The sequence below is a fragment of the Halichondria panicea genome, chromosome 7, assembly GCF_963675165.1.
Source record: "Halichondria panicea chromosome 7, odHalPani1.1, whole genome shotgun sequence".
In the NCBI taxonomy this organism is placed as follows: Eukaryota; Metazoa; Porifera; class Demospongiae; order Suberitida; family Halichondriidae; genus Halichondria; species Halichondria panicea.
Window position 1 is genome coordinate 1,874,584 of NC_087383.1, and position 14,464 is coordinate 1,889,047.

Here is a 14,464-nt window from a genome sequence, read left to right on the forward strand (position 1 = left end):
TTTCTTCTACCAACTCGATCAAAACTATATAAGAAACAATTTTACTTTTCCCTAGTGAGATCTCAGCTCTCTCAACTCTGGCGACCAATTACTGCTCAAATACATTTATTCTTAAAGTGATTGAGCTCACCTTTGGTAGCGCTGACTTATCACAGCTGTTGGTCCAATTCTCCAGAACTCTGAGCTTCCCCTCGAGGTGCAACTGCAAGTGACAGAAGATTTAAGTTGAGGTTGAGAAAAGAATAAAGTTAGAAGACACTGAATAAGCAGATTACCAGATAAAGTACAGCATAATTATGTTCTGGACAGGAAATTGTCCGGGTATAATTGGAACAGATTTTTATAGCGCATGCGAAGTGTCCGGGAATAATTAGCATGCAGCTGCATACGAGTGAGCTAAGTTTAATAGAACAGGGTACGACTGAATAGTTGCACTATTATAGCTATTTAAAACTAGATACTCAAAGCTATCTAACTGCAGCACTCTAAGTATTACTGGCTGGTTATGACTGTAACTCAACTTTTCAAGGTATTGTCCGGACAAATGTAATATTAAAGCACAAGAGTGTCCGTTGTATTAGAACAACGAAAATTGGCAGGCAAGAGTGTCAGGGATAATTAGAAGTTTCTGAGGCGATAAATTAGAAGATATACGGTACCTCAGAAACAGACATGCAAGTTCGTTGTCTAAGGACATAATTATTGCAGTGCTTATAACTATGGCTAATACAAGGGTGCTCAGTTAAAGTCGACCATACATACTTGATCCATATTATACATGTACCCTGGGAGCAGTACAATAAGTCAAGAGCTCATAGTAAAAAAGAGAGAGTATCGAACGCATCGCTATCTTGCATCAGATATATTCGGAAAGTAACGTGACACCCTGTCTGAAACACGTCATCAATTAAATTGATCAGTTACAAAGCAGGAAGTTACGCTACTTTCCAAATACATCTTATGCTACGTTGGATACTCTCTCTCTCTTATTATGGGACTCTTGTTATTAGCGGCCTCTCAAAAAATTGGCTAAGAATAATTACATGTACACAGCTGTAGGTACACACTTGCCCAACCCACTCACCAGAGAGGACACCTTCGAGGTTAGGTAAATTTATGACCTCTAAAAGTAGCGACAGCTGCGTTGACAATTAATTTTTAATGCCGCGTCCTAAATGGAGGTAAATGTAGGCACACCCTAGTAAAGTATAGTAAAGATTCTAACTCACTGGAAAATACGTTTTTAAGTGGCTATAGAAATCGAGGCAAGTAGACTGAGTAGAGTTACATGTACCTCCAATTAGATGAGACCCTCTAAATAATGGACACCAGGTCTTCAACATGATTTTCAACCTCCAAAGAAGCGATCTCTGGCTTCAATAAGTTTTAAAAAGTGTTGCTTTAATTAAAGGTCTTACGGTAATCACATTTCTTACTTGAATACGTCGGGTTCATTACTGACAGGCAGCATTCTCAGCCTCAAACTGTGCAAAGGAACAGAAAACATGATCCACGACGTACCTTACAAGGTAACATAAACCAAGAGATGAACCAGACAATCATCAATGGCTAATAAATTGACTCACCATCTTTCCATTCTGAGAATGCTGTAATACTTTAGCAATGGAGCCAGGTTTTGTCTCTAGCTCTAGCTAGCTCTGTGGGTGAAAACAATATGTCTTTGGTGGGTGTGGTGGTGAATATAAAAGTGGGTGTATCTCAATCTTAGATATCTGAGATACACCCACTTTTTTTGCAAGTCATGCAAAAACAACAACACTCAATAATATATTTCAGAGAAATCTAGAGCTAGCTAGCTGCATAACACAGATTTATTTACTGGAATGGCCACTAAAGAGCAGAACCAAGGTATAAAGACTGTCATGTTTCCTATAAAGGATAAACCCAATGATTGCTAAAGCATAAAACCCTCATTGGTGATTGCTAACCTTGTGTGCTTGCTATCTATTTTCAGAGCTCACAATTGACGATCTGAAGACAGAAATGAAACTGACTGATGAGCAGCTCAATACAGTAATATAGGAACCAGATCTACCCGAGTTAGCAGCATGTTTCGACAATGTTCACAAAGGCTATCTTGAAAAATTGGAGCTCTCACCTGGAGAGCAAACTGACGTGAGGACTAGAGCATATGTAGATGGCACTCTGGCAGGAATGTTGCTGTCTACTTAATTGCTATTGTTACACATACAATTCTCTATTAACTATCACCAGGAATGGTACTCACCTATTGTTTTGTTTCCCCAGACTCCACCACCTCGTGTCCTCCCTCCCGAGAGAGGGTCCTGCTGAACCACAAGCTGTCCTCGTACAGGGACTACCTACAAAGTCGCTACAGAATGCAAGTATCCACATCAGCCACACAATGGCCTCCCGTCCCAACAAAGACAATTTTCAAACTAGCCATGATTCAGAAGGAGGAAATACAGAGAGGAAGAATCGACGATGAATTTGTTAGGCTAACAATTACGGGGAAAATTGACGATATTTTACTTCAAAAAACTCCGGTTAACTTAACTAACATTTTCCCTGAGATTGAGGATACACGAAACTTTGTGTTGATTGAAGGAGCTCCCGGCTCTGGCAAGAGCACCCTTGCTCTACACATCTGTCAGGAGTGGGCAAAGGGGAAACTGTTCCAACAGTTCGATATTGCAATCCTGGTGAGACTGAGAGATCCCCTCGTTAGAGAAGCAAAAACAATAGAAGATCTTCTCCCTTGTAGGAATTCAACACTGGCATGCCAAATAGGGGCAACAATTATAATTAGTTGATTGATTATTAACACAAAGCAATTTGCTAGTGAAAATCCAATTTAACGCTCTGATGCCTTTTGTTCATATAATTATGAGGAAGATGAGCAAATTAACCTTCACTTTAGCCCTCCCAAACATCTTCTAAACTCAGGACCAATTCTTCCTCAAGAAATTAAAAGTAGAATGCACTCATTTGCATGTACTCTTGCAGTTTCAAAATATTCAAAATCAAAAAATATATAAATTTCTATCGATTTGAAATTCTGCCCAAAACAAATTTAAATTGATCCAAAGATCCACTAACCTTGAATGAATACTGTATATGCATCTTGAATGAATGTATTGTAATCTGAATGAAAATATAACATTAATTTTGAATTTTGAAACAAACGGCCCACCATACACCATAGCAAAAACACATTGATTTTTACAATGTAAAAGGGTGGGCCAGCTCAGCACAATTCAAATAGCAATCAAAATTCCAGGCTCTTAAACGAATAGGACTATTATATCATTCAATGACAATTTAGAGAAAAGTAGCGAAGTACATAGTATGTTAGAACATTAGGTCGTTAATTAATCAATTGCAACGTGTCAATAGTACATGCAGATGATATAAATAATTGAAGAATGCTCACATGCAATTGTCAATGAATACATGCAATTTGTTAATGGCAATCCAATTTAACACTCTGAGGATTTTAAAAGTTCATGAGGAAGATGAGCAGATTAACATTCACTTTGGCCCTCCCAAACATCTTCATGATTGCCAGGCCCTCGTATTGCAGCTGAAGGAGGTCCTGTGTGGGGAGAAGAGAGGGAAGTGAAACACTTTAACTGGTGTATAAGACAAAGAATGCATGTATTTGTAAGACAAATGAATACATGTACTTACATACACCGTACAAGCATACCAACACTATACCTGACACAAGGCAGTAAACTTCTTGAACACTTTACGTACCTACCATCTACCTGTACACACACCCTCACCTGGAGGACCAGCTCCACCTTCTCTATCTGCCTGATGTGATCTCCAACACAACATTTCCGAATCTGAACCTGGGCGAGTAAGAAATAATGTTCACATAATTATAGCATAACGTTGCACATAAGATCAAGGCCGTAGCAAGTGGTCAGGCTGGTCAGGTTTTGGCCTAACCACTTTTTGCAGCTGGGTAGGTAATAGCGTAAATATTGTAAGTGATAATGCGCATGCTGTTTTGGTGAGGAAAAGTGATGACCTTTTTCCCAGAATAGTACATCAATGACAAGAGACATACGAAGCTCTTAGCATCAATACCGTGACACACCAATGTACGCACGAATTGAAAGCACAAATTCTATTTAGTACATTGACAGCCCATATTAAAGATCTAAGCACACAACACAAGTACGTTAGTATGACTATCTGCTATGCACTCTCCAGTACGTAGGTGGAGACTCACAGAGTGGGTGGGGCATATCTCCATGGACACTGATGCAGATGATTGGTTTGGTCACGTCAGAGTACGCATCGATACCCAGCTATCTGTCCGGGGGGTCCACAGTCGATGCTTGCAGGAAGAACCCTCTGTGGGGGGTACAGTGAGAGTCATAATTATTATTATGATTCAGTTCCGGGAATAAATGTCATAGAAAGTCACTAATTGACTCACCTTTTTTCCAGCCAAGGTAAATGGAACACAGCTATAGGTTACGTCTCTGTGGGGCATGTGAAATTGTGTATCAGGTTTTAAGCAACTAATAAGGATTATCACTTATTGAGCGCACAATCCATTCTACCCCCCGCCCACACACACCTGGTCAGTAGACAGCTGATTGCCTATCCACAACATCGAAGGATTTTATCGCAGCTATGTACTTCATTGTACAGCTGCAAGGGGAGTGACGTGTGATACAGTGTGATTCAATGAAAGTCAGTACAACACAGTTAGTGTATGTTTACCAAAGAGGTACATGAGATTGTTCTGACAAATCATTATTGTACTCTCTAATACACTAACAGGGTTTCCTCTAGGATAACAAGTTGGGGGGGGGGGAGATTTGGGAGTGCGTAGGCGCGTCACAAAATGTTTGGCTATATGCCCACTTTTGTTTAAATGATTACATCATGCTTAACTTAATGCTAATGTGATGACATGTAGTACTAATGTGATGATGTCATTAGTTATTAGATTCGCTAAATAATAACTTAGGTACTTTACTGGATACCCAATTGAAACAAAATTAAAATTCCTCACAATTCACCACAACCACAGACAAGTACAATCTATGAATTAGATTATTTTACACCACAACTGTCAAAGATAAAAATCACAAATGTACCTAAGTCATTTTGAAACATACCTTGTAACTCCCCCCCCCCCCCCCTGTACGAGTTATATGTTTGTGTTAAGCACACTTAACAGTGTACTCTAAAAGCTACATTTTGATAGTACAAACTTGGGTATGATGTAAACACTACTGACGTTTTGGCAGGATTAGTGGAACATATATTTATGATCCATTCCCCCCTTAAGCCGTGGCTATTTTAAAATACCTCGCTATTCTGGCCAAGCTTCACTGTGCCAGATTAACAAGAGTCTAGTGTACATGTATTAACGAGTGCTGCAAGCTGCGCTGTGCTAATGCCTCTCGTCATGTTTCGCTTTCTCTCAAACTATGAGAGTGTTAGAGAGTTGAAGAGGTAATTACATAATGTATTACTGTTGACAGAATTGAATTACAAATAGAATAGGAGAGGAGCTGAATGTAAACAGAAGCCTATCTGATGGCTTGATGAATAATCAATCTTCAAAGATAGAAGTAACTGTTATTTATATGGCCTGTAGCCAAACAGTGGGAGCAAACCTTTGTCAAAGGCACAATCTGTACAGAATAGTAATAGAGAATTTGGATCATGAGGCTTATTTAAACACAACAGCAATATTTGAGAAAAGACTGTTGTTACATGCATCTATTGTTACCAGACTTGTGTACTCTATTGTTATCTATTCTATAATCATTGTTGTGCTTGTGGCTTCTTACCACTAGAATCCCAAGAAAAAGTAGATCAGGATCTGGATTATCTCACACGTGGGGATGAGCATGCATGCGCATTAAATCTACACAAGAATAATGGGTGTCTGCAAAGAGAACAAATGGCTACTATAGTTTATAGCATAGATAGAGCAAAGAGGGATTGGCAACAAAATCGACCTCGAATAACCATCCGTGTTACTCGAGGCTGTCTACTTCAACATAGGAAGACAGCCTCGAGTAAAGCACAGGCTGGGAATGGTTGAGGAGACAACTGATTGTCTTACTGTCAGTATAACAATCCTGCTGCTGATTTTAGACTTCATTTCCATGCTTGAGGCTATATGTGATCCAGACACTACTTAGTTAGACAATCTTAGCTACATTATATTATAGGTGCTATTGGTACATAGCCATAAAAAAACGGTGAAAAAGCGCTATGTACCGCTAGCTCTTTCTCAAAAAAGTGTTTCGCGGCGTTACGGTGGGGGACAACACGCATCGTTTCAGGATAAGCCACACCCCCTGCACAAAAGTCCACACATAAGCAGTGCATGTACATAGTGGGACCATAGGCAGTGCATGTACATAGTGGGGCCATAGGCAGTGCATGTACATAGTGGGACCATAGGCAGTGCATGTACATAGTGGGACCATAGGCAGTGCATGTACATAGTGGGACCATAAGCAGTGCATGTACATAGTGGGACCATAAGCAGTGCATGTACATAGTGGGACCATAAGCAGTGCATGTACATAGTGGGACCAAAGGCAGTGCATGTACATAGTGCAGTGCATGTACATAGCGGGACCATAGGCAGTGCATGTACATAGTGGGACCATAGGCAGTGCATGTACATAGTGGGACCATAAGCAGTGCATGTACATAGTGGGACCATAAGCAGTGCATGTACATAGTGGGACCATAAGCAGTGCATGTACATAGTGGGACCATAGGCAGTGCATGTACATAGTGCAGTGCATGTACATAGTAGGACCACATGTACATAGTGGGACCATAGGCAGTGCATGTACATAGTGGGACCATAGGCAGTGCATGTACATAGTGGGACCATAAGCAGTGCATGTACATAGTGGGACCATAGGCAGTGCATGTACATAGTGGGACCATAGGCAGTGCATGTACATAGTGGGACCATAGGCAGTGCATGTACATAGTGGGACCATAGGCAGTGCATGTACATAGTGGGACCATAGGCAGTGCATGTACATAGTGGGACCATATGTGACAGGGCCTAGGAAAACACCCCTTAACGCGGGTGTACCCAAGTTTATTTTTATTGTTGAATCGGATAAAGCGTTCTCTAAGCTTCAAAATGATACCAAGATCGACCTCCTAGCTATTTTCTATCCGGAGATATGTTCGAGGGAACGCTACGAAGTATTGCAACGCCCTCTTGAGTAAATGACGCTCAAACGTCATGAATAATTGAAGTTCAATTATTGATTTCCGGGCACTTCCGTATACTCATAAAGCTTAGTAAAAGATTTTCTGGAGAAGACGAGTTAGTTAGATGAAGGCTAGGCATTCTAGGACTCTCTAGCTAGCTAGTATAGCTATGTAGCTGGATTGCTTGGCATCTAGGAAGGATCTTCTAAGAAATAAAAAGACAAAGACTCCCGTCGCTCCAATGGTAAGCTTTCATGTCTTGTTATCAGCTTGTACTTACTTTCTGTGTCATGTATCAGTCTTATAATAGATCGCTCACTTATATGGAGCCTACAAAAAGTGTCTCTGTTCTTCATAAAGCTTAAAGGAAGCCTGTCTGATCTATTATAGGTGGCCTTTCACTTAGTATTCGTCTATATGCTAGATCCAACTTATTATTAGCCTTACAAGAAGCTTTCCTCCTTTAATTTAGTATTGGTATCACTGCCATTGTGCTTAGTATTAGCAGGCCTGATGGGATGAGTGATCACATCTTGGAGAGCCCAGGAAACCCTGTGAAATTGTCCTATAACATTTATATGGATGGTTCCCCCAGGTCGTTGCGAGTGTCGGAGGCCTGAGAAACAATAGTCTATTGGCTAGAATGTAAGTGATGTGTCTATCTTAACTTACTACTTATCTGTAGGTAGTTATGGAGGGTTTATGAAGACAAGTGGCACGGGATGCATACATCTAAAGAAACAAGAGTGGATCTACGCCAAGCTAGCTAGCTAGATAGCTGCTCTTTCTAATGAATTTCTGTTGCTAAATTATGTTTGTTAAGAAGTGGAGCTATAATATACCTGGCTCCTCTTGATGATTGTACTGGGCTGATGAAATAGTCCTGTACAAGTTGTAATCTTTTTTTGTTAAAAATAATTAACAATAATAGGGAAATTCCCTCACGTAAACAGTAAATTTCATTGTAAAAAATGAACGTTCGGTGAGTTTCTTCAACGTCCGCGCTTGACCTGTTTAAAGCTTCGTAGAGAGCCAAATTTTTACAGGTAGGTAGAGGAAGGGCTGAAGTTAGCACCTGTGAAAAAAAAATTTTTTGCCCATGTTTTTCATTTCTACTAAATAATATTGACCTATAGCCTAATTTAATTAGTGCCGCGTTAAGGGGGGTTTTCCTAGGCCCTGTCACATATAGGCAGTGCGTGTACATAGTGGGACCATAGGCAGTGCATGTACATAGTGGGACCATAGGCAGTGCATGTACATAGTGGGACCATAGGCAGTGCATGTACATAGTGGGACCATAGGCAGTGCGTGTACATAGTGGGACCATAGGCAGTGCGTGTACATAGTGGGACCATAGGCAGTGCGTGTACATAGAGGGACCATAGGCAGTGCGTGTACATAGTGGGACCATAGGCAGTGCATGTACACAGTGGGACCATAGGCAGTGCGTGTACACAGTGGGACCACAGGCAGTGCGTGTACACAGTGGGACCACAGGCAGTGCGTGTACACAGTGGGACCACAGGCAGTGCGTGTACACAGTGGGACCACAGGCAGTGCGTGTACACAGTGGGACCACAGGCAGTGCGTGTACACAGTGGGACCACAGGCAGTGCGTGTACACAGTGGGACCACAGGCAGTGCGTGTACACAGTGGGACCACAGGCAGTGCGTGTACACAGTGGGACCATAGGCAGTGCGTGTACACAGTGGGACCATAGGCAGTGTGTGTACACAGTGGGACCATAGGCAGTGCGTGTACACAGCGGGACCATAGGCAGTGCATGTACACAGTGGGACCATAAGCAGTGCATGTACATAGTGGGACCATAAGCAGTGCATGTACATAGTGAAAATGTTTTTTCAGGTGAGTTGAAGGTGTACAATGCAGTAAGAACTAGACTGAATAGTTGTAAGCACAAAACCTCCAAATTGCACCTTAGACAATCATTCCGCCAAATTTTTCCAGTGGCTGCCCCCCGAACCCCCCCAAATGTTCAACAGCGTATGGCCGTCGTCATTTCCCCCCTTAGCTATAATCCTGCTTGAAACCCTGACAATAGTGAGTATTTGTGACATACCGTATAAGTAGAGGTTGTATGGTGAAAATGTTCGTATATTTCGTACTGTAGAGCATCATACACTGTACGAAAAATAAAACTACAAAACTATTCTACAGCAATAGGCTCAACGTGGCTGTATGAATATTTAAAATACGAAATATTTCTAGTCCTACAGTATTATAAACTCTTTAACCACAACTTTGGTAAACATAATATTATTTCTTACCTAAACTTCTTGAAGGCATGAGTGAGTGTTCGGGTTCATTACTGACAGGGCATCATTCTCAGTCTCAACTCACATCAACCTCCAGCATGGGGTGGGTCGATCACAGTGACATAACACACACAAACTGTGCAAAGGAACAGGAAAACATGATAAACCGGCATTACGGTAACTTAAACCAACAGATGATAAATGGACTAAAATCATGAAAACTCACTAATAATAACGAGTGTTGCAAACTGCGATGTGCTAATTATAGTTTCGATTAGGGGGGGAGGGGCTAAATGAGGCTCTTTATACTGCTAATCACAGGGGCCCCTCTTTCCGTATTCCCCCAAAACCTAATCGCAGTCACGTGACCCCTAACCTCTAGCGTGACAGATATGAATGGGCACGTACATGTAACATCTGCTTAACCGGTACCTCGCGGATATGACACAACAAATCTACTGCAACCTGTAAGACTAGTCTGATATACATGTACCACAGAAACAGTGCGCTTGTGTACATGCTAATTTAAAACTACTCACATCTGCATAGTTCCAATTTTCACTCCAGCTCAGCCATGACACCCGGGTCCATGATTTGATATCTCTTGAGCAGCTTCTCCTCCATGTCTAGATGACTGCACTTCTAGAAGGTAAAAGGAAAACAAAATAATGCATTTGGTAAATATCTACTCTCATGCAAACAACATTGTAATTAGTATTGAGAGAAAATACATGTGATGATCATTACCAAATTTACTGGTAAAGGGTCAAACTGTTAGCAAGAGAGTTCATAATAGACGAACTCTGCTAATAAAGGAGAGAGTACAATTATGGAAGCTTAAACACTTAGTAATGCACGCAGTCTATTGTGCATGGTCACATAATTATACGCAGATCATCCTCTATAATCTACTCAAAGGTTACTGCTATAAACAGGATTCACGAAGGCACCAGAATCAGAGAACACGTACATGTACAAACAGTGTTTATGACAGGAAACTAAACACATACATGTACACAAATAGCTACATGAAGCAAAAGCTGTATAATATCATTCTCACCTGTTTTGAGTGTCCTGAGGTGCCAGAGGATGTACAGACAGTCCAGTGGTGGCTCCGCTATCAAGACCCCCTGAGGCCACGGGTACATAAGAGTTGATGAGCCCCAGTATATCTGGCTTATGATAGTCGGGAAGGACTCCTGCAAACTCCCCCACAGTGATAGTGATGGATTGCTGAAAGGTCAGAGAGGACGTGAGGTCAGAGGGGCCTTCTGAAACGGTTTCTATTGAGATACGGAGGTGGCGGACCAGTGTACGGAATATATCCAGTACAGACGGACCTGCACGAGTGGACACAAGCTAAGTAATGTAAATACATGTATGCAGATTAAAGCGTGGAATTAAACCATACTACCATATTACTAGAATGTTTTGCGAGCATCAAACATTTACGAATTTTGCGAAGGGTTGATCAATTCGCAACAATAATATCCGCAAAACCTAAAAATTATTACTAGTAAATACACACGATCCTTGCCAGAACGCAATAGTTAGATCGCAAAGGGTCAAATTTTCTGTTGATTTGGCTCATTCGAAAAGGTTTTTCACCAGCAAAATATTCTAGTAATACGGTACCAGGAGCACATTACAGAAGGAGCGTCTGACCTCGGAAATCGCATCTCGTGGAAGTTTGCAAAGCATGACCTTATATGCAAAACCACTAAGTGGGTCTGCGGGCGAGTGCTAATTGAGCTGACGGTGCACTTTTACCAAGCATAGGTCAATAAAAGTGAAAAGCTACAGCTAGCTAGCTAGCTATAGGCCTAGTAGTAAGCTCTCTCTTCTAACAATCCCAGTAAGACTCCCTACTGCAAAAACAAAACGCCTAGTATGTGTTAGTCTAAGTCTAGCAAACTTTCTCTGTACAAAGTGACTGGATATGCTCGTATTTTAGAACTTTCTGTACCTTACCGATGACAGCCTCTTCCATGATGTATACCAACATCCATCAAAGATCTAGCTATTCATTTTAGCTCTTTCTGGATCAACCTAGCTCTCCTGCTGCTGAATTACAAACAAAATCCATTTATAATGATATTCACAGGCTGACCGCGGTCCGTACTTTATGTACACAGTACTTACACACTTTTCTTATAAGGCAATGCGGCGTTTAGCACACGAGATGCGATTTCCGAACCCATGCACAGTTAGACGCTCCTTCTGTAATGTGCTCCTGACGGTACGTAGTGTCAAAACATACAATGTCATGTACAAACTTTAATAACAGCTATGAAAGCATCTACGTATGAAGAATAAATGCGTATAGCCTTCTTTAGAAAATGGCCCAAAAGTAGTGTTGCAACCATACAAGTACTCTACCATGGAGACTCACCTAGAGAGCTGTCTGCTGCCACGGCAACACACTTAGAGAGTGTGCCGAGGATCCCTTGTTTGGTCTCCCAGGACTCCTTCATCTTGGCATCCAGGTGGTCCACCAGCGACTGGACGGCCTTGTACCGATCCTGTCTCTGTGGGGGTACATGTAAGTGGATAATGTTACCCTAGGAGGCTGTGGGGGTACATGTACAGTGGATAATGTACACTGGGGGGCTGTGGGGGGTACATGATAGATAATGTAAACTGGGGGGCGTGGGGGTACATGTACAGTGGATAATGAACACTGGGGGGCTGTGGGGGTACATGTAAGTGGATAATGTACACTGGGGGGCTGTGGGGCGTGGGGGTACATGTACAGTGGATAATGTACACTGGGGGGCTGTGGGGCGTGGGGGTACATGTACAGTGGATAATGAACACTGGGGGGCTGTGGGGGAACATGTAAGTGGATAATGTACACTGGGGGGCTGTGGGGGTACATGTACAGTGGATACTGTACACTGGGGGCTGTGGGGGGTACATGATAGATACTGTACACTTGGAGGCTGTAGGGGGTACATGTGTGTGGATACTGTACACTGGGGGGCTGTGGGGGGTACATGTGTGTGGATACTGTACACTGGGGGGATGTGGGTTGTACATGTGTGTGGATACTGTACACTGGGGGGCGTGGGGGGTACATGATAGATACTGTACAAGGGGGGGGTGTGTGGGGGTACATGATAGATACTGTACACTGGGGGGCTGTGGGGGGTACATGATAGATACTGTACACTGGGGGGCTGTGGGGGTACATGATAGATACTGTACACTGGGGGCTGTGGGGGGTACATGTGAGTAGAAAGTACAATACACATGTACACGGGGGGGGGGGTGTGGGGGGTACATGTGAGTAGAAAGTACAATACACATGTACACGGGAGGGTGTGGGGGGTACATGTGAGTGGAAAGTACAATACACATGTACATGTAGGTACCGTATAGCGGGTAGTTTTCGTGGAGTAAAAAATTCGTTCAACTCGGAAAACGGTGGTTTTTGTGAGTAAAAATTTGTTTAGTCTCGTTGCCTGCACTGCATTCCGGTAAGCCACGCCTACGTTAAAATTTCGTGGAGGTCAGCTTGCCCACGAAAATTACCTGCTATAATTACCCGCTGTCTTCGTGGGGGATACACATGTCTACTGGAGGGAACAATTGATCAAGAATAAATCAAGAGTATGTTGGACCTGAAAGCTATCAATGTTACATAACAGAACAAAGCAAAAAGCAACGAAAAACTTGTAGAGACTATTCATTTTATTACATAATTATAGTATACCTTGACTTACTGCAGTATTGGCTTGAGGACACTGTCGATGTGAGAGAGTCCGGCAAAAGTGATGAGCTCAGTGAGACTATCCTGAGAGTACCCTCCCAGACTGTCCCCCTCCTCCACAACAGGCTGGATCTCACCAGACTCTCTGTCAGAGTGGGAGCGAGGTTACTATTGGCACACACTGTATAATTATCTAAGGCCATCAATAGGTAAGTTTGATACAGACTGAGGCTATCAACATTTACTCATTGAAGTATGTGTATTAGCCAGTGCTTCAGGAGTAGAACTGAAGAAAATTGTAGTGACTTTCCTAGACAGTATACCTTGACTGGGCGACACTGTGACTGTGCATATTGAAGAGGAATGGCAGCACTATCTTGTTCATGTGATCTAGGTCCCAAATGTTCATCTGGAGGTTGTCTTGCCGACCAATCTTCTTTATCACTCCCCTCAGCCCTTGCAACCCAGCCATCCGCGTCCTGTGTGAGGTGTAGTGGGGAGGGGTGGAGTTGGTGATGAAAGCAATGTTATCACAAGTTATGCATGTGGCAGAGCACCCTAAGGGCGGTACAGTTAAAATATGACACCTAACACTTCGACCTGTGGCCACTCAAACTCATTTCAAGTGCACATACTCGTGATATTTATCGGCGTCGTCCACATTCTTGGTGAGGCTAAGAGAGGCAAAGCGGTGGATGAGGAAGTCGTACTGTCTGTGGTAGGGGGTGTTCCCTTCCTCTCGCTCGGCAAACTTCACAAACTGTGTGTGTGGAGGAAGGGTCGTCAATGTGTTGTATACACAATACACTATTAACAAAATGAAAAGTATATGTACATGCAATCTAATCGTGAAGATACACGTTCACTCTCTGCACTCACCCACCCACCCACACACTCTACTCACACACCCACTCCCACACCCACACACATCACACTCCCCCCTACTCACCGAATTGGTGGCCAGTTCTGTGTTGCTAGTTTCCAGCATATTATGCAGTATATCCAGGTAGCTATCCACAATCAACTGGAGCTTTCGTGAGTCACAGGCTGACAGCAGCTTCTCCGTCACTTGCAGAGCCACTCACATGCCTGGGGGGAGGGAGAGGCATGAAAATGGTATTTTGTACCACGTTTGTGAGAAAGCCATTGGTTGTATCATAGATATAACATTTAAAGTTCCCAGCCACATAAGATACATCATTTTCTGTTCCGGAGGTACAGGGATGGTCGATAAATTTCACTAGCTATACATGACATGTCGAT

At 42.5% G+C, this 14,464-nt stretch overlaps 1 protein-coding gene and 3 long non-coding RNA genes across 4 annotated transcripts in view; 2 read left to right on the plus strand and 2 right to left on the minus strand.

Moving 5' to 3' along the window:
• Window positions 1–14,464, minus strand: part of LOC135339247 (uncharacterized) — a 72,845-nt gene that overhangs the window by 41,886 nt on the left and 16,495 nt on the right. The window lies entirely within an intron of this gene.
• Window positions 1–14,464, plus strand: part of LOC135339135 (NACHT, LRR and PYD domains-containing protein 5-like) — a 28,199-nt gene that overhangs the window by 9,590 nt on the left and 4,145 nt on the right. The gene's annotated exons all lie outside the window — the stretch shown is intronic.
• Window positions 7,165–8,166, plus strand: LOC135339186 (uncharacterized). The gene is made up of 3 exons (XR_010395858.1): window positions 7,165–7,453; window positions 7,805–7,854; window positions 7,895–8,166. It is a non-coding gene; the product is annotated as an uncharacterized LOC135339186 (long non-coding RNA).
• Window positions 8,096–10,160, minus strand: LOC135339242 (uncharacterized). The gene is made up of 2 exons (XR_010395953.1): window positions 9,502–10,160; window positions 8,096–8,284 (listed from the first exon to the last, which is right to left on the minus strand). It is a non-coding gene; the product is annotated as an uncharacterized LOC135339242 (long non-coding RNA).